This window comes from Myxine glutinosa, chromosome 3 (genome assembly GCF_964187855.1).
Source record: "Myxine glutinosa chromosome 3, kmMyxGlut1.1, whole genome shotgun sequence".
Taxonomy (NCBI): Eukaryota; Metazoa; Chordata; class Myxini; order Myxiniformes; family Myxinidae; genus Myxine; species Myxine glutinosa.
Genome location: NC_136263.1, coordinates 191,704,785 through 191,732,055, shown reverse-complemented (window position 1 = coordinate 191,732,055; position 27,271 = coordinate 191,704,785).

The window sequence follows — 27,271 nt, the reverse complement described above, 5'->3', positions numbered from 1 at the left end:
TTCCGGTCGGTGGTAAATAGGGTTGTTGGTCGAGTCTTAGTCCAATTACCTAAGTACTACCACCGGCCGTAAAGCAACGAGATAACTCCCGCCCGAACCACGGCGTTAGTGGACACGCCGAGTGAAGCGAGCCGCGATTTGGGCCGTTAGCAAGGACTAAACCCGATTCTGAGCGGTTTCTAATCGTGCCACATTTACCCAATTAGAGAAAAGACGGATGTGATCGAATAAGAGGAAACCCAGAAAATAGGAAGAACAAAGATTGGTTTATTAACAATTTACAAGAAGGAGAAGAGGCAACGAAAGGAATATACAAGATAGGAGGAGGAAAAAGAAGAACACAGGGCAGCCTTAGACAGTCTTATTCTTAATACCCAGGACAAACGTACACACTCACACGGGGATTGTAGATGGTAGGGTGGAACAGGTAGAGGGTCCGGCGATGGCGTCCATGTCGTCCGGTCCCCGACTCGTACCATGAAGCAGATGGAAAACGGCAGCAGCTCTCCGCGTGTAGTGGAATGCGCGTAACAATTGGGAGGGGCCATAGGCAGACTGGAGGGCGCGTAATGGCGTCGCTTGGAGAGGGAGGCTGTAAAAATGAATGGAATGGGCCTACTTCTTATTTGATTGACACAACGCAGATTCAACTATTGGAAACACGGCCTTACCTATACACATACTAATGAAATAACTGAAGTCCTATGGTGGCCTATGTGTTGCTTGTGGCCTAACTATGGGGTGCAACCTTTAACGCTTTAATGTCATATTTACTTACAAGAGTGTGGGTTCTCAAAACCTCAACACTGCACCCCCCCTTTTTCCAGGCTCGATCCGAGCCGAAACAATTAGGACTATCTTTTAAATTAGTGTGACACTTAGGTGTGGTTACCCTCTACTTTAACCTACTACCCTGAGTGCGACAGTTTTAACACTAGATATGTCCCCCCTGCTGCATTGCATCCTACCTAACTGACTCACGCCCACAATTAGTCGAATTACGGAATTATTTTCAAACTAAACATTTAGCCGGTGGAGAGCATTATTTCCAAGACTACTATTATTTACACTACAACCTAGGACCTGTCTTTTGTGGGAAAAAGCAGAGAGAATTTGAAAAGAGGAAAACGCCTTTGCAATGCACTGCACCGATACACCATACCCATATGTACCAAAAAAAATGCACCATAAAGCACCAGCACCAAAAAAAATGCACAAAAAGCACCATCATGAAAATGCACCAAAACACATTTCAAAAATAATAAAGGATGACGTCTTGTGCTCCTCTGCTGGGCTGATGCATCCCGGCTTGATCTTCTTACTTGCTGTTAATTTAATAAAAAGGGCACAAACCGCATCCGCTTTTTTAAATTTATGGTCAGCAGGGCCAACGTAGGTGGTCCACCTGCGTGGCATTGATGCCACTTTAAAACACAGTGGTCCGCAAGCCAGATACTGCTGGCAGCAAAGGTCTGTCCCAGCAGAGATGCCCTGCCACAGAACGTGTGGTCCATAAGTGCCAGGCCACAGAACATGTAGTTCATAGGTGCCAGGCCACAGAACGTGTGGTCCATAGGGTGTATCAGTATCAGAACCGGGATTCGAACCCAGGATCGTAGGATCCTAAGCCGGCACCCTAGCCGCTAGCCCAACACCAGGGATTTGCACTGCAAATAAATCGATCTCAACGCACCGAAGAGGAAAATAAAGAATTAACGACTCTTACTAAGATAATGATTTTAAAAATGGTTGAGATGAGTTCAGCGAGGAGATTTACATGAAGAAGACAAAGATTATGTGGTTGATGATGCTATTGACTTTAGTTGGTTTTTATTTGTAAATAAATGGAGGAGAGAGTGAAGGCATTCCTAAGGATTCTTTATGTTTTAAAAATTAAGATAGAAATGTATATGTTGAAAACCAAAAAGGTTTTGATACTCTGTCGGACTTTTTCTGATAAATAAATATGAGTTATTGTCTCAAATGTAAAAAGAAAACTAAATCTAAAAATATCTCTTATGTTAAAGCTAAAAATAATAGAGTTTATCAAAAAGGAATATGTCAAGTGTGTGGCTCTAAAAAGTGCCAATTCACCTCTCCGAAAAGTGGAGGAGACATACAAAAGTTTCTGTCAGGAAGTAAATTTACAACAACTGGAATTCCGGGGGAATTACACCTTCCAGGGTATTCTTTCTGTGGTCCCGGAACAAACTTGGATAAAAGATTAGATGAGGCTAACAATCCTAAACCTTGGTCTAAACCAAAAAATAAGGTTGATGAAGTGTGTATGAAGCATGATATTGCTTATATTGCTTATACCACTACATTGGATGAAAAACATGAAGCAGACAGAGAAATGTTGTATAATTTGTCCTTGATACGAAATCCGACATTGAGAGAGAAAGTTGATAGGTTTATTGTGAAAAAAATGATAAGTGTTAAATTGAAACTTGGTCTTGGTTATTTCCCAAAAAACTATTAAACTCCAATGATGTTATCAAGACTGAGGAGCTTTTGGCTAATGAATTACATAAACCTATAATCACAAAGTTTAAAAGAAGGAAAGTTTATTCTAAATACACCGACCACATATGGTCCGCTGATTTAATCAAACTAAATAATGATAAGGGATACAGGTATGCTTTAACCGTTATTGATTTGAGGAGTAGATCTGCCTGGGTTGTTCCTTTGAAAAACAAGAGAGGTAATACTTTAATGTTAGCCTTTAAGCTAATATTTGATAGGGATAAAAGGAAACCAAAGAAACTGTGGACCGATGAGGGAACAGAGTTCTATAACAAAATATTTATGAAATTTCTTAAGGGGGAGGATATTAAATTATACAGCACCTTTAATGAAGGAAAAGCAGTTGTTATTGAGCGTTTTAATCGTACTTTGAAAGAGAGACTATATAAAAAATTCACACAACTCGGTTCTCAAAAATGGGTGAATTTAATTCAGGATATTGTCGATAATTACAATAATACAGTTCATTCATCAACAAAATCAAAACCATCGGAAACATTTACAAAATTAGAATATGAAAAGGAGATTAATTTGAGAAAGCCCAAGTTTAAAGTTGGTGATATTGTAAGAATATACAAATGGAAAAGTCATTTTGAGAACGTTTATACACAAAAATGGACTCGTGAATTATTTTAAATCATTGATGTAATGGATACAGTCCCTTGGACCTACAAATTATATGATTTAAATGGAGAAGAAATATTGGGTTCATTTTACTCGCAAGAATTACAAAAAACACAAGTAAGCAGCTAATACCCTTGAAAATAATAAATAAATAAATAAAATGTAATGGGGATACGTTTTTAAATCTGTGAACCCCAAACACAGAATCCCACAACTTTTTAGTTGGAGCTTAACTTTTGTGTGTGTATAATGGGGATACGTTTTTAAATCTGTGAACCCCAAACACAGAATCCCTCAACTTTTCAGTTGGGGCTTAACTTTTGTGTGTACAATGGGGATACGTTCTTGAGATTTGTGAACCCCAAACACAGAATCCCACAACTTTTTAGTTGGGGCTTAACTTTTGTGTGTGTATAATGGGGATACGTTTTTAAATCTGTGAACCCCAAACACAGAATCCCACAACTTTTTAGTTGGGGCTTAACTTTTGTGTGTGTATACTGGGGATACGTTTTTAAATCTGTGAACCCCAAACACAGAATCCCACAACTTTTTAGTTGGGGCTTAACTTTTGTGTGTGTATAATGGGGATACGTTTTTAAATCTGTGAACCCCAAACACAGAATCCCACAACTTTTTAGTTGGGGCTTAACTTTTGTGTGTGTATAATGGGGATACGTTTTTAAATCTGTGAACCCCAAACACAGAATCCCTCAACTTTTCAGTTGGGGCTTAACTTTTGTGTGTGTGTGTATGTGTGAGTGAGTCATAATAATATACAAACCCTAACCCAACCCCATCCCGAACCCAACCCCATCCCGAACCCAACCCCATCCCTAACCCAACCCCATCCCTAACCCAACCCCATCCCTAACCCAACCCCATCCCTAACCCAACCCCATCCCTAACCCAACCCCATCCCTAACCCAACCCCATCCCCAACCCAACCCCATCCCTAACCCAACCCCATCCCTAACCCAACCGATCCCTAACCCTCACATTCAAAATCCCAACCCTAACCCAACCCCATCCCTAACCCAACCCCATCCCCAACCCAACCCCATCCCTAACCCAACCCCATCCCTAACCCAACCCATCCCTAACCCTCACATTCAAAATCCCACCCTAACCCAACCCCATCCTTAACCCAACCCCATCCCTAACCCTCACATTCAAAATCCCACCCTAACCCTAACATAATCTTTTTTTTCTTCTTTTTTAAATACGTATTTCATTTATTTTTTTTCCTCTTCCTCCAATTCTGTCTTTCAAGGCTTTCAAGTTTGAAGAAGTAGAAATGGGAAGAAAGAATTTTCCAGCATTTTCTTCCTCGAACTTTCTTGATATTGCTTAAATCAAGTGTCATTAAACAAAGAACATTGTTCATTGCTTTAGAATGCAAAGTCTCCAAGATGGACCCCACAGGTAGAGTCTCCAAAATAAAACCAACTTTCCAAGTTCCCAAGGTATAACCACATTCCTGTTGAGCCTCCAAGATAGGTATCACATTCCGAGTCATCAAAACAAAACCCCCATTCCGAGTCTCCAAAAATATAACCATCTTTCCAAGTCTCCAAGGTAGAACCACAATTTTCAGAAATATTGGGGGTTGCCGTGATAAGTCTCACATAGTATAACTGAGGACCATCAGGGAAAACTTCCCTTTCCCAATTTTTTAGGGTTTCTATGATGTGTCTCACATAGTATAACTGCAGACCATCAGGGAGAATTCCCGTTTCCCAATTTTTTAGGGTTTCTATGATGTGTCTCACATAGTATAACTGCGGACCATCAGGGAGAACTCTCCTTGCCCAATTTTTTAGGGTTTCTGTGATGTGTCTCACATAGTATAACTGCGGACCATCAGGGAGAATTCCCGTTTCACAATTTTTTAGGGTTTCTATGATGTGTCTCACATAGTATAACTGCGGACCATCAGGGAGAACTCCCCTTTCCCAATTTTCAGAAATTTGTGGGTCTCCAATGTATGACTTGTATTCTGGCTCATCAAGGTAGAACTTGTTCAGTGGGTTTTGTTTTGATAACTCACAACAAGTATCATCATGGTAAAACTCTTTTTCAGGATTTTGTGGATCTCCAAGGTATAACTCTTTGGCTGGGTCATCAAGGTAGAACTCGTTCTGGGGGTCTTGGTTGTTCAAAATGTCTTCAAACAAAAAAATAACTTCATCCCAAGTTGTGTTAAAAGCAGAATTTTCATTTCGTATCTCAGATACAATTTCCTGTGAAAGAAAATAACAATGTATTAATTTAATACAATATTTTTATTTGTATAAATCAAGCTCTATGAATATTAAAATTAACTTTGTTAACTCTTACACGAGTCTCATCTAAAAAATAAAAAATAAAAAATAAAAAATAAATAAAATTAATTAATTAATAAATAAATAAACAAACTTACCTCCATTGATAAGAGGTTCGAGTCCAGTTCATCAATCTGAAGGTTGAGTTCTACACAGGTAGTAGGACTCCAAGGAATAGCAAAGTTATCCCATTCCATTTCGGCATAGTAGTCCATTCTCAAGTGAAGCAGAAAGCGTGTTTGAAAAAGCCTATGTGGTCGGTGCCTTTTATAAGAAGGGCTGGGTGTGTGTCATTTCCTGTGGAAATTCCCTGGGCAAACCTGGGCGTGTCTTAACTGGAAATGATGTGATGGAAATTCCCTGAAAATGATGTAATGTATTACCTGGAAATGATACAATGCTGAAGAGTTTATAAAGTGGGTGGGACTTAACAAAGTGGGTGGGGCTTAGCAGAGTGGGCGGAGCTTAGCAAAAGTGGACGGGCTTAGTAAAAAATGGGCGGAGCTTAACAGAAAGTGGGCGGGGCTTACCAAAAAGTGGGCGTGGTGTAACAAAAAGTGGGCGGGGCTTACCAAAAAGTGGACGGAGCTTAACAAAAAGTGGGCAGAGCCTACCAAAAAGTGTGTGGCACTGGAGGCGCTCAGACAAGGACATTGAGGGAGGTTTATCATTTTATTTTATCTCAGTTAAAATATCTTAATAAAGAACCAAACTCAAACATATACTTTGTTAATATATTAGATGGTGAAGAGAGTGGCAAGAGAATTAAATTATTTCCCACGCATAAACAAATATTTGTAGAATCAATGTTTGAGTGGTCTACTCGGGATCATTGATAGTAAGAGTACCATAAGACCAAGGGGGGATCATTGTTTGAGTGGTCTAATGAACAACATTAAGGATAGGTGTCAAAAGGCTAAAAGGTTCGTAAAGAGGTGAGAGGAAAATTAACATGTAAGTGAATGGGTCGATGTTTGAGTGGATCAAAGATAATCTGCCAGATGATATGTAGAAGAAGGATTATAGGTCTATAAGGGAAAACAAATATTTCTAGTGTTTGAGTGGTCTAATGAACAACATTAAGGATAGGTACTATAGACAAAAGGTTCATAAAGATTAGGGTGGGAGAAATAGAGGTGTTAATGGTCAATGAGGTTAAGAGGAAAATTAACATGTAAGTCAATGGGAAAATGAGAGTGTCCCAGAAGCAACATATATACACTACTCATGACATATGATGTCATAATTATCATTTTAGAAATTCCACAGGAGGAGCCGCTCATATTCTGCAAATTTCGAGCCAATCGGACTAACAGTTGCAGAGGAATATATTTTTTTCATACTGATCAGATCAAGTGTTGTAATTGTCGAATTATGACGTCATAATTAAGGCACCGATGACATCATCATCAACATATCTTATTCCGCATGATAAGTACTTGACAATGAGCCATGTTTCCATTTTTCCATTGAGCGGTTTGGGAGATATAGAGGTGTAACGTTTTTCCAAGATGGCGCCTGTACCACGTGACCTATGACGTCATAATAATTCACTAAAATATTCTACCGGAGGAGGTCCTCCTATAGTCCGGCAGCTAAGCTAAATATAGCATAACAATTGTGCATTTTGTGAGGAAAGCACCAAATTTGGCACACTAGTAGACTATCATATTATGAAAAGATCTGGATATTGGGCCATCTCAGATTCAGAGATTTGATTTTTGCAAGATTTGCAGATTTTGCAGATTTGCAAGCTGAGATTGCAACGCCAGGGACGGCCGACTCCTTCCTGCGAGCTGCCCACGTCACCCGTACAAGAAGAGCTCATCAATTCACTGCAGCGGCACTGCACATCCTGCAACACCGTGCGTATGAACGCCACTGTATGACATATGCTGATGATGCAGAAGACCTGCCTGAGTTCGAAGACTGGTGTCACCAGAGAGGAGAAGACATTCCCAACTTTCAGTACTGGGCAACTGTGCTGGAACTAGAGATGTTGGTACTGGTCTACGTGCGTTCTCTGCGGCAGGCTTCATTCACGATGTACCTTGATGCCCTGACGGAACTGGTCCCATGCCTTAGACCACACACACTATGTGGGTCCCTGTTCACCTGAGGGACATGGTTGCACTCCCAATGAAGCACCCAGATGTCGCCAGAGAATTCAGGGCTGGCAACTTCACTGTACAGAAGACGGAGAAGGTGTTCTCTTCGATCCCAATCGAATCGAAATCTTGCAAAAATCAAATCTCTGAATCTGAGATGGCCCAATATCCAGATCTTTTCATAATATGATAGTCTACTAGTGTGCCAAATTTGGTGCTTTCCTCATAAAATGCACAATTGTTATGCTAAGTTGCCCCACTACTATGGTGAAAATTTCATGTCAATCGGACCAACAGTTGCCGAGAAAATGAATTTTTAAAATGCAGACACGGCACACACTTTACTTTACTGAAATGCAAACACGTACGTACGTAACTGAATGCTTAATAATCCCACTTTTCGCATCGCGAGCACAGGGTAAATATCTCATTTTGTTTCACAACAATATATTTATATCTTCGAAACGTGTTTTTCATGTACTGCTCAAATTCCTTTTTCAACATAACGTAGAACAATGTTTTCTCCAAAAATTATTTATATCTATTGAATTTAGCTTGAATAAAATAAAAGTATCGTCATTGTTTCGTATTGAGCGACCAAACAACCATTGCAATTAATCGGTAATATAAATATGCTTTTGATGAAAGAGAAGGCTAAACGAGGTGGAATATCACAAGTCTGTTCGAAGAGATATGCTAAAGCAAGCAACAAATATCTTCCTAACAATTGTTACGGATTCGTCACTTCCGTTGTTGTGGTTCTCATCCACTGTAAACATTTTTGGTTCCATGTTCTATTATTATTATCGTTTAAGTGAATTGGAGATAACTGTTATCAAAAGGTAAAAAAATTAATGTTTTAAAAAGAAACCGGAAACCGGATCGGGAACCGGACGAAGGATAAGAGGAAGAGGAAAAGGAGGCGGAGCGAGTAAGTTGGAGAAGAAGCCAAGCTGCTTTGAGGTCTTGAGTGAACGCTGGCGAACGGGGGTCACGCGTGAGCTTTGGGTTTCCTGGGAAAGGGATTCCTGCGACAGAGTTGTTATCGCTGTGACAGATAAACCTGCGTGACAGGTTTTGCGGTTGATTCTAAAGAGAATCATTGGAGTGCCGTTACGTCTCGAGAACGGACCGTTGGCCATTTTGCCTCGCGCCCGATTTTGCATCGCTCTAGGCTCTTCACCTCGCTTCAACCATTTCACCGCATCCAGACGTTAACCTGGTGTGTGTGTAACATGGATTTTGGAGTGGGAATTTGCGGTTCGCCGTTTGTGAGCTGTCGAACGTCCATACCCGAAGGTGTGATTTCCCAGTCGCCTCGTGAGGGTACCTTTGCCTATCTTTGGCAGTGTGACTGTCAACCGAACGGGATTCTGGTCTCGATACAACATCATTCTGATGATCACTGGAGCGTGGATCGACTTTGGTTTGAAGCTGGGACAGAGACATTGGGGATGTTATTCTCGCTTACTTGGAGCACAGTGAGTTATATTGTACGAAACTGATGGTACCATCATAGGAATGATATATTGGTTGTACAATTGATTAATATTGTTATTGTACTGTTATTCTTGTGTGACCTTAATACAATACTTGTTTGTTGGTAACAATTGGTGTGGTTTCACCATTGATCTTTGACATACAGAATAACACATCTTTCTGCCGTGACTCCTCTCGGGGCTCGGAGGTACACCGTGAATGGGGTTTGGGGAGGATCACATAACAGAAATTGGGGGCTCGTCCGGGATAGAATTCCCGAACATTCCCAAAATTCCCAAATTTGGAATTTCGAACATTCCCAAATTTTTCAAAAAAATTGGATTTTTTTTTGAGTGAAGGTTAACAGGTGCTACCTGATAGTCACCATGGTGCTTGATGCAGAAAAGTTTGCGGCGTCCCCTAATGAGGCACATTTCCAGGTGTTAAAAAGATCGGAACTCATGATATTGGCCAAACATTTTAACTTTGAGTTCCGAGTTAGTATGAAGAAAGCAGAGATTCAGACATTGGTGGTAGAGTCTCTAGTGGGACAAGGAACATGGGAAGAGGTAGCCTTGGATTGGTTACCCGAGGAAAAAGGAAATGTGGAGCTCTGGAAAATGGAGATGCAACTGCAGAGCCAGGAAAGGTTAAAAGAGTTGGAATGGAAAGCCGAGGAAAGAAGAGCAAAGGAAAGAGCAGAGCAGGAACGAGAACTCGAGGAAAGAAGAGCAGAGGAAAGGAGAGCCGAAAGGGAGTTAAAGGAACGTGACATGGAGTATCAGAAGGAACTTAAACTCAAGGAGCTGGAATTACTGGGAGAACGGAGAGAAGTTGTTTGAGAGAACTCAAGGAGTGTTCCACAAGGCAGTGTTCTGGGCCCTATGCTTTTTCTGGTCTTCATCAATGATCTCTCTGACTCTCTTGAAAATCCTCTGTATCTCTTTGCTGATGACTCTACTCTCTGTCGCTCCATTCTTCATCCCTCAGATCGGCAGTCTGCAGCCTCCTCACTCTCTGCAGACCTGGACAAAATCACAGACTGGGCAAACAAGTGGAACATGTCTTTCAATCCTGACAAATCTCACACTCTTACGATGTCTCTCCGAAAAGACCGACTGGACAACCCTCCCATCCACTTTCTGAATAATCCTCTCCAAGAAGTTCTGTCACTCAAGCTTTTGGGTCTCACTATCTGCCATGATCTTTCCTGGGAAAACCACATTTCAAATCTGGCCTCCAAAGCCAGTCGCCGACTGGGCATCCTCCGTCGTGCGAAGTCCTTCCTTGGCACACCTGAGCTCCTCACCACATACAAGGCTTTCATCCGCAGCTCAATGGAATACTGCTCTCCCCTCTGGGCTGATGCTCCTGCCTCACACCTAGCTCGTCTTCACGCTGTTGAAACCAAAGCATTCAGAATCATTGTAATCTCCCGCGATGAAGCTAACTCCAAGGGCCTCTCACTCACTCACCGCAGGCAGGTTGGTGGTCTTTCCGTCTTCTACCGACTCCTCTCTGGCCTTGCCCCCCCAGCTCTCTCTGGGCTCTGTCCCGCAAATATTCCTACAGGTCGCACAAGATCTGCCTGCAACCCTCTTATGGTCAAACTGCCAAAATCAAGACTCTCTGCTCACCTTCACTCCTTCATTCCTCTTTTCTCCCACCTCTGGAACAAACTCCCTCACTCTCTTCAATCCCACTCCACCCTCCAGGTCTTTAAAACAGCTGTTCACCACCATCTCTTATCTTCCCCCATCCAAAACCTTGATCTTTTCTACCCCCGCTAATTTCACCCCAATTCCACTCTTTTGAAATACCAACTTCTGTCCTTGGTGTCCTTGTGTTTTATACTTCTCCCTCCCCCCCCCCCCCTTCCCACGCCTCCTCCCCCCAAGCCCTCTCCCTTCCACACATCTCCCTGCTCTCAAATGTTGTGTTTGTGTGCTTCCCCTTCTCTCCCCATCTTGTTTTCCGCTCCCTCTTTTTATATATTTTGTTTGTCGGGTTGATTTGTTTGTGAAGTAAATGTTAGTTCTTTCACGAGCCTCGATTCAGTATACAAAAAAAAAAGAAAAAAAAAAGTAGTATCCAGGCCGGCTAGTTCGACAACTAGTCAAAACACTTGGGATGTTGGTAGGCATGTGAGGCTGGTTCCACCCTTCAATGAAAAGGAGGTAGCCAAGTTCTTTTTACATTTTGAGAAGGTGGCTCAAATGCTAAAATGGCCTGTGGGGTCCTGGACTATGTTAGTGCAAAGTGTTCTGGTGGGTAAAGCTCAAGATATATTTTCGGCTTTACCGATTGACCAATGTGCAGATTATGAGATAGTGAAGAAAACCATTCTCAAAGCCGATGAATTGGTCCCTGAAGCTTACCGACAAAAATTCAGGAATGCCAGGAAGAGGGAGAGTGAAACCCATGTCGAGTTTGCCAGAATGAAGGAAGCCATGTTTGATAGGTGGTGTGACTCGAAGGAGATTGGGAAAGACTTCAACCTGTTACGACAATTGATTTTGGTGGAGGAATTCAAACAGTGTGTCCACGTGGACATTAAAGTACATTTGGATGAAAAGAAAGTGCCAGAGTTGTATGAGGCAGCAACCATAGCAGATGACTATGCCTTGACACACAGGATGGGGTTCCACAAACCTAACTTCCCGCCTAGAGTTAGCCAGAGGAGTTATGGTAAATCGGGTTCGGAGAACAGATTTTCATGGAGGCGGCCTAGAGAGGACTATGGGGACAAATCTGATACCGTGACTTTTAGGGGTCAGAAGACTACACTTCCAAGACAGACCTATCTTTCAGGGGGCCCAAGGCAGACCACGAGTTTTTCCTCCGGGCCTACTTGCACTTTTTGCAAGAAACCTGGGCATTTCATGTCCCAATGTTACGCCCTGAAAAGGAAAAATCAGGAGTGGAGTCAAACTAGTGCAACTCCGAATGCATTGGCCAATGCGAGAAATCGTCCTTGGAGGACAGTGCCTTGTGAAGGTTCCCATGCCAAAGTTATGGCATCACAGAACGACCTTGTTCAAGAGGGTTACAAACCTTTTATTTCAGAGGGATTTGTGTCACTGGATGGGGACTTAACGAACCAGAGACCTGTTAGGGTATTGAGGGACACAGGAGCACATCAATCTTTGATGCTTGAGGGCATTTTGCCATTGTCAGAGAAGACGGCAACTGGTGTTTGTGTTCTTTTACAGGGGGTTGGTGGCTATGTTAAAGCTCCACTTCATGTCATCCATTTGAAGTCTCATTTGGTGTCAGGACCAGTCACCGTAGGTTTACAAGCCACTCTTCCTGTAGAGGGAATATCTTTTATTATCGGGAATGATTTGGCCGGTGGTCGAGTTTCTGGTAATCCAATGTTGGTTGAAAAGCCCAGTATGGAAAATAACACCGCACAGTTAGAGCAGGAGATTCCGGGTATCTTTCCATCCTGTGCAGTGACTCGTGCTATGGGTAGGAAGCGCTCTGAAGAGAAGGAGAAGGAAGGCGATGTGGATTTGGGTTCCTTAGAGGTATTGGAGGAAAATTCTGAAAGAGGTAATAGGAAAGGGAGTGACATCAAGGAACTTAAGGAAATGGTGGCATCTGGAACAAAAGAGGAAATGGAGTGTCAGTCGGAGACATCTGGGAACGAGGCTGAACAAAAGGTGCTGGTCCGAAAGAGACTTGTTGAAGAACAACTCGGAGCTCCGGAGTTTGATTGATAAAGCCATTACAGAGGAAGAGGCTATGAAGATACCTGTTGGTTACTTCAGGAAAGGGGAAATACTCATGAGAAAATGGAGACCACCGGAGGTGCCAGCAAACGATGAGTGGAAAGTTCATTACCAAATTGTGGTGCCACCGCCATACCGGAAGGAGATATTGAGTTTGGCACATGAGACACCTTTGGCCGGGCACCTTGGAGTGAATAAGACAGGCGACAGAATATTGGTACATTTTTTCTGGCCAGGATTGCGACGTGATGTGGTGGAGTTCTGTAAATATTGCCACTCTTGCCAGAAGGTGGGAAAACCTAATCAGAAAGTCCCATCCGCACCTTTAAAACCAATTCCAGCTTTTGAAGAGCCATTCAGCCGAGTCATTATTGACTGTGTAGGCCCTTTACTTAAAACTAAGGCTGGCCACATCAGTATTTGATTTGGTCAGTAAGCAAACTCTTTATTTGGTTAGTAAGCACATCATCACGATTTGAGCACAGACCTTGTACATAATCCATCACTTCCTCCTTTATCTCCCTCTGAGTTTCCCTCTGTCTCTTCTTAATTTCACTTACCCCCTCTTCCACATCCTCTAATTTTTGCTTTACCTCTTTTATTTCCCGGTGCGCCTCCTCAATTTCTTCCTCTAAGGCCACTTTGGTCGTCTCTATGTGCGTTCTTACTTCCCGTTCTTTTGTCTCCATTGCCTCTGTCACCTCATCCAACCTCTTTGTCAACCCCTCATGTACCATCTGACATTCCCTCTTCGTCGCTATAAGTTCTTTTTTTTATCTCTTTCTGTGTCGCCTTCAACCCCCCGATTACCGCCGTATTCTTTTCCACTTGCTCCCCTAATTCCTTTTGTCCCACTGTCAGCTGCTCTACTCCCCGCGCCAGATCTTCTATACCCCCCTGTAACCTAGCCGTACTATACCTCACCTCTTTCTCCATGCACTCCTCACCCCGCTTCACCTCTTCACGTACCCCCGCGACCTCTTCGCCCACACCTCACCAAAAAAAAAAAAAAAAAAAAAAAAAAATCTCCTCCCCCATCTCTCCCATCTCTTTCGTAGATGCCACCCTCATCTGTTCCAAATCATTCCTCTGGGCATCCAATTTAGTTTCCAACCCGATTTTCACCTCCTCTATCTGATTTCCCATCTGTTTAATTTCCCAGGCAGATTGCTCCCCTATTTCCCTCAATTTGCCTTCCATGGTGTTTTCTAACCCCCCTAACCCATTCTTCACCCCTTCCATCTGGTTCTCCTGGGCAGCCATTCTATTTTCCAACCCCGTTAACCCCTCCTTCATTTCCCCAATTTGATTACCCACCTCTTTCAGTTGCCCCCCCCCCCCCCCCAATTTACCTTCTAGCCCTTCCAACCTGTTGTCTAACCCCTCAAATTTGGCTTCTAGCCCCCCGATTTGATTTCCCATGTCAGTTTTCAATCCTCCAATTTGGTTTCCCATGTCATTCCTCAATTCATTTCTTAATTGCTCACCCGTCTTGACCATAAGGGCCTCCATTTGTATCATAAAGAGGTTCAAATCCACCGGTGCTGCGGGCGCGGCTGCCGCAACCCCACGCGAGGTGCCATTTTGTGCACCTGAAACCTCGTGCGCGAGGCCGCCATCTTATGCGTCTGAATCCCCCGCTACCCAATGCGTATTGCTTTCCTCCCGCATTACTCCCACCTCTTTGTGGTCCTGGGCTGCTTCTAACTCCTCTTCTAACTCCCCTACCGGCATCTGGTCGCCTTGATTATCCATGGCACGATTTTAAAATTTCGGATATTAAATAAAATTTTGGCCACTCGTAATTTTGAGTGCATGAAGCGCACTTCGGGTCCGAATCTCACTCCCCGACACCAATTATTACGGCCAATAGTACAATTGGTGTCCAGGCTTCAGGAGTGGCGTAGCATCAGTAAATGCGATGTAGTGGCAGTAGTGGGGTAAATTGCTACGTGATGCGATGGACGAACTAAGGTGCAAACAATTAACAGCCAATTAAGGGGAAATGTACACGGGGAGTTATTCGGGATTTTAATACTAAATTTGATAAAGTGAAGGTTCTAAAAACCGCAACACAGCACCCTCATTCCTCAGGGTACGTCTCGGGCCGACAAAACTTTAACTTAGTGTGACACGCAGGTGTAATTCCCTCTACAATTAAGCTGACCCTGAGTGCGACAATTTTAAAACACAAATAAATATGTCCCCCTGTTGCGTTGCACCCTACCTAACAGATTCACACCCACAGCTAACCGAATTGCGGAATTAATTCGCAAACTAAACATGAACGGTGGGAAGCATTATTTACAAGTGACGTTAATTGTATCTACACTGCAACCCAGGACCTGTTATTGTTTTTGGGGAGACACAAAAAGAAAATCCTGTGGGGAGGGAGGAGACATCATGCACTGCATCGACGCATCAGCACCAATAAAGAGCACCACCAGTTCCAATCAAAGAGCACAGTCACGCACCAACCAGTGCACAGTCATCACAATAATAAAACAAACACACTGATGATCTGTTCTTCTCTGCTCCTGCTCTGCTGGCCGATGTTCTTCCTGATGTTGTCTTTCTTGTTCTTCTTGCTTGCTGCCTATTTGCAAAGATAACAAGCGTTACGCCTAAGTCCCCGGTTGGTGAAGTGATGTGAGTTGACAAAGTGGAAGACGCAGAAAACATGCTATGATATGATATTTCGCTCACAAGGTTCAGACATACATGGAGTCGGCCATCTTGGATTTTGACGTGGCGACCCAATTTTCAATGGCGTTCTTCCTTATGCCTAGATACACCCACACACCAGATTAGAAGTTGGTACTTCGCTTATTTTTCAAGATATTCAGCTCACAAGGTTCAGACATACATGGCGGCGGCCATCTTGGATTTTGACATGACGACCCAATTTTCAATAGCCTTCTTCCTTGTGCCTAGATACACCCAAACACCAGATTAGAAGTTGGTACTTTGCTTATTTTTCAAGATATTTCACTCACAAAATTCAGACATATATATGGTGGCGGCCATCTTGGATTTTGACGTGGCGACCCAATTTACAATAGCGTTCTTCCTTATGCCGAGATACACCCACACACCAAATTAGAAGTTGGTACTTCGCTTATTTTTCAAGATATTCATCTCACAAGGTTCAGACATACATGGCGGCGGCCATATTGGATTTTGACGTGGCGACCAAATTTTAAACAGCCTTCTTGCTTGTGCCTAGATACACCCACACACCAGATCAGAAGTTGGTACTTCGCTTATTTTTCAAGATATTCATCTCACAAGGTTCAGACATACATGGCGGTGGCCATCTTGGATTTTGACGTGGCGACCCAATTTTAAACAGCCTTCTTGCTTGTGCCTCGATACACCTACACACCAAATTAGAATTTGGTACTTCGCTTATTTTTCAAGATATTCATCTCACAAGGTTCAGACATACATGGCGGCGGCCATCTTGGATTTTGACGTGGCGACCCAATTTTCAAGAGCGTTCTTCCTTATGCCGAGATACACCCACACACCAAATTAGAAGTTGGTACTTCGCTTATTTTTCAAGATATTCATCTCACAAGGTTCAGACATACATGGCGGCGGCCATCTTGGATTTTGACGTGGGTTGCACCCACACCAAATTTGAATGCGGTCCTTCGCTTACGCACGCACGCACGCACGCAAACACGCATGCCCACACGCACACACGCACGGACGGACACACGGACGGAGGGGAAAGCCATAGTCCCCCTTTCGCTACGCTGTGCGACGGGGGACAAAAAGGCACATAACGCGTCCATCTTTTTATTTATGGCCAACAGGGGCCGACTGTGGGTGGTTCACCTGTAGGCTTGGTGCCACCTCACCGAGGTCCGCAAGCAAGATCTTGGGCCATTGTGGCCGGTCCCAGCAGAGGGGCCATGCCACAAAACCTGTGGTCCATATGGTGGTGCTCGGCCACAACAACGTGGTCCATAAAGTGGTGCGTGGATGCAGGCAGCTAGTTGTGGGGACTCGGGCACACAGACGTGGCCTCCCGCACGCTCCCCCTCAGTGCCCAGAGAGCACGATCCATGGGTCGGGGAAGGAAGACAAAGCCGCAGAGTTAGCGAGGGCAAGGGCGCAAGGGTACACATCAATACAGGTAATGCAGAACGAGGTGCGCACGGAGGGCGAAGTGAGAAAGCTCGTCCCTACCGTACGTCACCCCCCCCCCTCCCCCCCTCCGTCACCTACTCCACCCTTGCCCTTACCCATATTTACAACGATTTACAATTCGTCTCTAGCATCACCCAGCAGGTCTACTCACCTGCACACCTCCGCCACTGCAGTTGCCTCCGAGCTTCCCTGCTCCTTACCCTAACCTATCTACCTGGGGAAGGCCCTCTGGCGCTCTCCCCACTCGGTGCCCTCTCTGGCACTGGGCTACCGGGTCCATCCTCCGGATCCTCGGGCCCCACTGAACAACTCTACTGGCTCCCAGAGCCCACCTGCGGCCTCACCTGGCCGACATCCTCACAGTGGCGGAGTGCCCATTCAACTACACACACTAACAGGCCACACGCCCAGCCGTTTCCACGTCACTAATGCACCCATCCAAACACCATTCTTCCACACGCACCACAGATGCCAATATCCAACCACAATTTACCTATACCCTCTACCTAACTCTTAAACTACCCTCCCCGGGTATTCGTGATAGGGGGTCCATCCTCCCCATACACTCCCTTCGCACCAACCACTCCACTCCACATTTTCCACCATACTCACTCCACACCATCCATTCCATACTCCATGTATTCCAGACCATTTATTCAACCATTCTCCATACTCCTGTTCACTTGCACTCCTGTGCAATCACACCTGGTGCTTCCTGCACCCTCCTTCCTCCCAGGCTTCTTCATTCATTCAATACAATGCACAATCACAATTATTCCTCATACACTGCTCCATACACTTCCACGCTCGATACAACCCACAATCGCACTTTTCACCATACACTTCTAACTCTCCAAACCATTGCCTCAGGCACCCAAATTCTCCCACGCTCATACACACATCTCTCCCGAGCATTGCCCCTCAATTCCTCATTTGCTCAACATGCTCACCCGCAAAAAAAAACTTCCACACCAATCCTCATTCAATACTCTCACCAGCACGCACAACTGCATCATCTAAACTACCTGGTATCCTTCTAACTTGGTGCTCCCCGTCTTCCCTTTAAACTAAGCACATACCACGTCGTTAACAACCATTCTAACCTCTCTACGTCCCCGACCCACTCCTGACACCCACTTGTCAGGTGGTGGAGTAAATCACTGGTTACTGGTTACTGGTCACTGGTCACTGGTAAATAACTGGTTACTGGTTACTGGTTACTGGTGGGGACACTCCTGACACCAAATTGGTCCCACTCCTGACACCAATTGTTACGGAAACGGGGACGGCGCTCCCCCTTAGCAAGGGGGGGTTAATCCCCCTTCTATTTGCACTGGCAGTCTCCGATCCTGAAGCTACAACGTCCTTCCCGGACCGACGGTAGGTAGGGTTTCTTAGGCCTAGGGGTTCGCTACGTACCTAATTACTACCGCCAGCCGGGAACGAGGGAATAACTTCTGCTCGAACCACGGTTCTAGATGTTATCTGCCGAGCGGGTTAGCAGTCCGAAGTTCGAGCCATTAACAAAGACTAAACCCGATTCATAAAGCGTTGGCCAAATCGTGCCACAGGTACTCAATGGGGGAAATCACAAAGACGATCGGACGAACATGAAGAAAAAGACGAAGGTAGGAAGAACAGATATTTATTAATTATTTACACAAACCAAAATCAAGAAGAGAAGAAATAAAAGTAATATACAGGAAAATGGAAGGAGCAGAAGGACACAGAGCAATTTCTAGCTTATCTACACAGGCTTACTTATATCCCAGACAACACAGAGGACAGACGATGAGCAGACTCACATGAATGGGGAACTTGAAGGCAGGAACGAATGGTTGGAAGGAGAGGAAGGTTCAGCTGGACGCAGGACAACGGCCAGGCCGGGAGCGAGCAGCCGCCGACTCTCCACCCTCGGGTCCACACCGCCGGGATGTTCGCAGCAGCGCGTCGGGGCTTGACGTGGCAAGGCTGGTTGGAAACAGCGTCTCCCTCACTCGTACTCCCGCAGGTTGCACGTCTCTCTTCACCAACTCAAGCACCTTCCTTACAGAAACTGCCTTCGTGCTCCCTCGCTCATCTGACTCCCTCAATCATCTCTCTAAGCAGTCCCTCCACCACCCTTTTATTGCTTTTCCCGAGATCAAGCCATGGGTTAAGAGGGCACGCCTACCGGGTCGCTCTCCGCAGTGCCGATTGGTGGGCACGGGCTCTTCCTGGCTCCGCCCATGATGACGAGGGGTGGGCCACGCCCTTCTTCTTCGAGCTGACCACACCGTAATGGAGGCAAATGCAGTTGGTAATAAAGCAGTTGGAAATGGAGGCTTTGGGGAATTTGAAAAGGGGGATCTATCTTATTTCATTTGATGCAATGCAAAGGAGCTAGTGGAAAAACAGAGCCTTATACTGACATAGAATAAAGAGATAACTATTTAGAAGGTCCTATGATTTTCTACGTGTGTGCGATGGACTAACTAAGGGGACGACCTTTGATCTTTACAATTAATGGAGGTATTTACAAGGAATTATTACACTATTTACAGAGGGTGATATTTACAAACAATTACCAAAGTGCAGGATTCTCAAATCCGCAACACTATATTAATTTGAAAGCAATTTTAAATGCTATTCTTAGTTTAGTAGTCAAAATACATACCTGATTGAATATTATTTGTGTGACGCATATAAATGAATATAACTTTTTTGAATGTTTTAAGCAAAACAACAAATTGTTGAATGTGAAACTGTCGGAGGATATGCATGATTATGCTGATTTCATGATAAGATGCACCCTATCTGATTCAATCTGTGTGGAAAGCAGATATAAATGTGGCTTAATAGAGGAAAGACCAGATCATATCTCAAATGGAGTGATAACGACATCTGGGAAGAAGTTTGAGAAAGAAAATTTGTGGCTAAAAATGAAGTTAATCTTGGCATACACCCTCCTTCTCAAAGAATGATGAAGATATTCTCCTTTGTAAAATTGGAAACGGATGCTTACCTTCACCAAATAAAATTTACGTGACCATTTGCCTGGATCACACTGCAACATATGGAAGAAAGGCGATCACTTATTTTGTTCAAATGCCTTGAACATTCATCAAGTCAGCAATTGCGGGACGGCGACATCTTGCCTGCAATTTCTACTGGATGCGATGACGTGTGTCATTACTCCACCAACATCCGGAGAGCCAGCGTGGAGCTGTAATTGGACGGCTGTGCTTTTCTTCCACAACAGCTGCGCACGATTCTGCTGGAGGCTCCTGGTATGAACCATGGACAACTTGAACACCATGGTCCTAACATCATTGTGGGTGCATCTGGCATCTCTGTTCCACATCTTGCTGGTCAACCAACATCACATCAACACTTGCTCCATGCTCATGAAGAGTGAGGAGACAAGTCGACTACAACTGGACGAAGGCCTTGTTCAAATCTACTATGGCTCACAGCAAGAGTGGCAAGGATGCTACATGCAGAGCAGGGTCAGTTTGTGACTCCGCCCAGCTATCACAACAGCGGAAAATCTGACGCAAAATAGTGTAGGTGCTATGAAGACACCAGAAGAAAATGTTTCATACTCGAATGTCAAACAAGTGATTAGCCCTTTCCTTTCAAACAAAAAGTCAATATTTGTTTGGAGGCAAACGTTTTGCCAAATGTTGCAGATGCTTTATTATTTTAAATGGTGAATGGAAATTATTGTGTTTTGGTAAAGGTGAAGTGTTGTATGCTTTATGCAAATGAATTGAATTGCATTATCAATATGGAAAGAGTCAATGAACAAAGAAATGTTTTGTGATCAGAGTCTTTCAGGATGACGGTGTATGCCTTATGTATGGAAAAATTGGGTTACCAAATTTATGGTTCGAATATTTAATAGGTTGATGTTTAGATTAATGGTTAATATAAACAAAAAAGAAGAAATCAGGGACTGTGTAGGAATAAAATATTCATATATATATTGACAGTTGTTAATATTGTATCTCAATGTGATATTGTGTAAAGAAGTGCTTTAAACCATGCAGTCTGTCAAAAGCCTTGGAATCAAAAATATAAAGAGGCAAGTTATTGCCCACTGCTAAATTGGTATTTAAATATCCCTCATGTGCTTTCAAAACTGCAGCGTAAGCAAAAGCCTTGGGGATGGCACCCAAAGCGATGACAAGGTGCCTGGGAGATATAACCTTTGTCTTGTAGTGAAAAGAATGTTGACCTGTTTTGGACAAGGAAGAGTGTTGACTTACCCTGGGTAAGTCACAAGTCAACTGACTGAGATTAATTTGTCAAAGAATGTTAACCTGTTTTGGCCCAAAACAATGACCCTATTCCCTTCTTTCCATGATAGTTATCTTTTGTAAATGTCGTGAGTGAATGAGAATGCTGAGCAGATGTGTCTTGGGGTCAGAAAGACGAAATGCTGAGCTCTGTGTTGATCTTTGAACAAGATCAACACATCAAAGGGGAAAAGATCTATTTAACGACCATGCTCCGAGAGAGAGAGAGAATTCATCTGAAGACGCAGGAGAAGAAGGAACTGGATATCAGAAGAAGCAAGACCAGAAGGGAGAAGGTTTCAAGCAACGTGTTAAATCTCAAGTTATTATTTTGTGTAACGAGTTTCCCTCTTAAATTCGGAATAAACCTTGGCTCGAGTTGACGTACCAAGCTCGTTGAATCTGAGTTCCGTCTCAAGTTATTTACAGAACAAACCTTCAGGGTTCAGAAAAAGTTCCCTGACAGTCTCCTACCATAGAACCCCCTTTCATTGAGTTGGTGTCGGATCGTGTGAGTTGAAACTGTCGTACCTTGTGTCTGAAGGTCGGCTTGAATCTGTTTGGCAGTTGATCGAGGTGCTTTCTCCATCATTCAAACAACCTGTCGCTGCAATCTTCGATCAAGCTCGCTCTTGCGGCCACGTCCAGGGAGGTTGGCTACAGTGCCATGGGCCTTAAACTTCCTGATAGCATTGCGTACGGTGGACACAGGAACATCAAGGTCTCTGGAGATGGATTTGTAGCCTTGAGGTTGTCCTTGCTTGGCTACAATTTTGTGTCTAACCTCCTCAGACAATTCTTTGGTTTTTCTCCATGCTCATTGCGGTACACACAGTGACACAAAACAGCAGAATGACTCCTTTTCTCTATTCAAACTGATTGAATGAGTGATCTTTACATTGCAGGCACCTGCAGCTCACCATAGGTGAGTTCAATTCCCAAGTAAAGGAAAATCACCTGCTTGAAATCAAATTATTTCGACCAACTTCTAAAAGGTGCCAATAATATTGTCCGGGCCATTTTAGGGTTTCTGTGTGCAATAAGCTAAGATTTAGTAATTTTTCAGCTTTTTTTTGTTTTGCTCCACTGCAAACAAAAGAAATACGTATGTGGATACCAAAATATTTTTAAATTTTTAACAATTTTCTGGAAGGAATGGTGCATTATTGGAAAAAAGTGCAGGGGTGCCAATATATTTGGCCACGACTGTACATAGTGAATGCTGATTTCATGATGCCATGAAATCCCCTCCTGCTTTCTGACCTCTGGAACAACAACAGAGCTAATTGGCGAGATGTTTAAGTGCCTTCCACTCATATCTCAACTGGCAATTATTGCACAGAGCTATTAAAAATACATTTTAGTTAAAGACACAAGAATATCTCGTAAAAAGAATGATGAAAAGAATCTAAAAAGAATGAAAACAACAACAACAAAAAATTGAAGAGGGTCACACACAGTCTAAGACAGCTAAACACTGCAGTCATTGAGAGAGGTGTTGGAATCTTCAGGTTGGCATGATGGCCTCGATATGCACACACACACTCCTCTAAGCTGTCTAGCCTGGGTTTGGATAGCAGCATAGCTATAAACGGTCAGCCCAGTGTATCACAGGCAGGTATTATTGTCGGCATTAGTTGGTGGACAAAGACATTAAAGGGGATAGCCTGAGGGAATGCCTCCAGGGGTTATAGATCCCACACGAAGAGTACGAGAGCTATTGCTGGAACCACAGCTAAGTAATGCCTGCCTTGACTTCCTGAACCATTGGTGACCTGACGAGGATTGTCAAACGACAACATCAAAGTACAACATTTGAAGTGAAGCATGGGTGACAATCACTCCAAGTTAGGGTTGCATCCCAGGCAAGTTCTCAGTGAAGTTCACTCATTTAATCTAACATTTATGAAAACTTCCATTTTTATCTCTGAAGTTTAACATTGTATTTATGATCAAAAATTAGAACTTTTTTTCATGTAATTGCAGTTATTAATTTATTTGCAACAAGTGTCTTTTCAAAACAACATGGGAAATGTGTTGACTTTTGATGAAAATGGAGATCCACCTCCAATTTACGAGCTTCTCAATTGGCAAATGAATCGTGAAAAAGAAATTGAGACTTTTGTTGTGGGAATTTATGAATCAAATTCAGTCAAGGAAGAAAAAATGCACATCCAGAAAGACAAGATTAAATGGAAAGGTGGAGAAAATAAAGTAAGTGTTTTATTATTTTTAAAATCTATCATTACCTGACTTTTAACTGAATTGGGGGGAGGACAGGGGGGGGCTAATCATGAACGTTCTGATTTGAACCTTTGTCGCATGATGCAGACAACGCAGTTTCATATCACACAGACCATGTGTATTTGCCCAATTCTCCTGATGCCCTGAAAAAGTACACCTCTCTTAATGTAATACATGTAAACATCCCTCACAGAACCGTTTACATTAAATCTACCCCCACGATTATTTATTTTATTTGTGTGTGTGTCGGGGGCAGAAGGGGTGATGGGTGAGGTTCCACTCCACTAAACTCTAGTTCCATCCAGAAGCTCAAACTCTGGAAAAGAGTTAAAAATACAGTAAAACCCCGACATTCGCTGGAGATATGTTCTTGAAAACCACCGTGAATCTTAAATACATGAATTTCAGGGCATTGTTTCAATGGGAACTGGAATAGCACTCAGTCAAGCTGAACAGTTTATGTTTTGTATCCACTGATGGGGCTGGATCTGGATCCGGACGTGAACGAAAATCTAATCGGCATGTTGTTGTCACCTTACCAACTCACCCACCAAGTTTTGTTATAATTCATCCACAACACTTTGAGATATTGTGCTATATATCATTTTTGGCCACATCTCTCAATTGTGAATAGTCACTTTAAAATTTCTCAGATCCAGATCTTCACCAAAATCTAATGATTTCGTCATTGTCACACACCCAACCTCTCCACCAAATTCCATGATATTGTCGTGTGATTCCCCAGGTGAACACCACAGGGATCACGGATAGCCAAAGCAAGCTTTTAACTCCGAGGCGACTGATCAAATGTGGATTTTACGATACGTGCCGGAGAAAGAAAGGGGAGGGAAAGATGAAGGGTCTTACCTGTTGTCTGCTGGCAGTTCCAAAGCCTGCAAAGAAAATAACTCAAACGAAAAAACAGGGTTAAAATGTACAAAAATCAACAGGTTTATTAAAACGGAATGCCGATAACAAGAAACGCGACGGTAAACTCGATTCCTAAACGGGACGTCCCCTACACCAGACTTGAACACAGATGAAGGGAAAGATAAACTGGAAAATAAAAACGTGTGGTTATTTAGTGCACTTAGCTCAGATTGGCTGGTGTATCTCGTCAGCAATGGTGTCGGCCCCAAGCGCGCCGTCCGGATGCGGCTCTGTGCTTGGCGGGAAGGAAGGCCACAGTCCGCTTGGTTCACCAGGCCGCACGCGCCGGCACGAAGCAGGCCTCATGGTCTGTCTCGAACGGCAGGCGTGCAGCTTGCCTCTCAGCCACGTCAGTGAAACCCAGCTCGTCGTCCGTCAAAGGATTACCGCCAGCAAGTGTTGAGGGCCAGAGGTGAGCGAGAGGCAGGAAGGAGAAGAAAGTCCTTGATGACGCTGACGGTTGGTTGGGGTTGCTGATGGTTGGTTTTTATAGGCAGGAACAGGGCGAGCGCGACCGTCAAGAACAAGAGGAAGGCAAAAGCGAGGAGAGAGAGAGAGAGAGACAAGATGTCCGTTTGCATTCTCTTTTGTTGGTCCCGGCGTGACATCATCGGTGCCTCTCCTCGAATCCCTGCCGGCCAAAACCACAGGCCCAGCTCTCCACCACGCAGCGCGCAGTCCGCCTCTGACATCATCGGTTGTACCTTGCCAATCAGCGCGCTGCTTCCTCCTCTGCCTTTTTTCACCAATCAGTGAGTGCCTTCTTGCTCCGCCCTGACCAATCACAACTCCTTGGAGCGTGTCTTCGGCCTTTGTGGTGATGTAGCTGGTTGCCGTCCCATGGGCAGTGCTCAGAACTGGCTGCCGGTTGGTTTTATTATTATTATTTAATGTGCTTTAATTGCCATTCTCACTAGTGTCCATTGCGATGCCATAAGGGACAAAGGATCAATCACATAGGAAACGACGAACAGGGAAGTAGTTAACATAATCCATATAACTAGTTAGCATGCCCCATTCCTCATAATGGGGATAGTTAACATAGTTAACATAATCCATATAACTAGTTAGCATGCCCCATTCCTCATAATGGGGATGATGATGCACCTTAATCCGACATCCGGGCTTACCAGGTCCTCTACTTATTACATGGTGGTGGTTCTTCTTCACGACAGTCGGAGCATGTTACCGACACAAATCTACCTGGTCCAAAGTATCTTTACCCCACCGACATAACAATATTTATTGTAACTGATGCATAATAACGATGATGATAATCCATTGGCTTGGGAGATTAAATCAATCACAATATTTCAGATTCCTGAGTCTGTGTGCAGCAAACCGTGCCCGCCAGGAACTCGGAAAGTTGCAATAAAAGGGGAACCAATTTGCTGCTTTCATTGCATGCCCTGCACGGCAAGAACCTTCTCCAACATTACAGGTTTGGAACTTCAATCAAATGGAGAATGTATAATATTTTGCACGATTGTACAAGTTCGAGCATAATGAATTTGACTGCATCCTGTAACATTTCTTTTCTAAAAGACTCCTATGAATGCCAGAGGTGTGCACCAGAGATGTGGTCACCTGAGAGGAGCAGTATGTGTGTCCCAATGCCAAAGGAGTTCCTCGCTTTTTCCGACCCCTTGGTGATCACGTTGCTCTCTTTAATGCTCCTTGGGTTGGTGAATATTCTTGCTGTGGCTCTTATTTTGTATTTGTACAGAAAACGCCACAATGTTGAAAACTCAAACCCACAAATCAGTGGATTGTTGTTACTGTCACTCTGGGGGTGCATTGTCGGTAACCTGTTGTACGTGGGACCTCCATCGGACTTGATCTGCAAACTCAGAGACACCACAAACATTGTGTTCCTTACACTTACTGTTGGGTCTGTGATCACTGTGACTTTGCAAATGTTTGAAGGTAAATGGTAAAACCTTTGATGCCATTTTCACAAGATAATTTAATCCTTCATTTCCTTTTGGTTCACAAGAACATTCATGATTATCAAATGCTGTTCAAACCTTTCTCAAGCTCGTCTTCTCTCTGCAACAACTAACATCTATTTGACTTTTCTGTTTCATTTTAAATTGCTTTAAAGTTCCTGGGAGAACATGCAGACATCACTTGTAGAACAAATTCTTACGTGGTTGCAAATATAGTCGAGTCCTGTCATTCGCTCCCAGGTGGGGTCAAAACCCAAATCCTTTTTATTATGTGCAGATTTTGAATGTCACTGAACACCTGAACAAGGGGACCAAAGGGTCAACAGAAACACAGTGGACTGGTCATCTTGAATCAGTGAAATGGGACAAAATATGCAGATGCAGCACAAAATGAGGAAAGGAGTCGCAGATGAAAGGTGGATGGAGTTTCAGGTGGTAGAGTGATGTGCAGCTGGTGAAAAACATTGCAGAGTGAGCCTGCGGTGAGCAAGAAGGAAACAAAGTCAGGCTCCTGTCGTAATATACTGTACGAATGTCAAGGAAAGGCTTTGATTGGTTGATCTAAAGGGAGGAAATACGTGGACCAGTTCCAGTAATCCACAATGCAGAATTGTCTGGATTACAGCCTTGAACACCAAGGTGAACTGAGGATGACAGAGGAAGAACTTGACCAGGTTGAGAGAACTTGATACTACAGCCAGACTTGAGACATGATCTGCCTGAGACAAATTCAAATTGATGGTATTGAAGATCCAGGAAATGCAGACCTGTTACCGACGCACAGATGCATCTGATTACATGAATGGGAATCTGTGTACTCTTAGTGATTTCATCTCAATCAAATGTGCCTGTCAAATCTTTCTTTAATTGTAGACAACTGCATCAAATGTGGAAGTTTGATTTCTGTAATTCCCT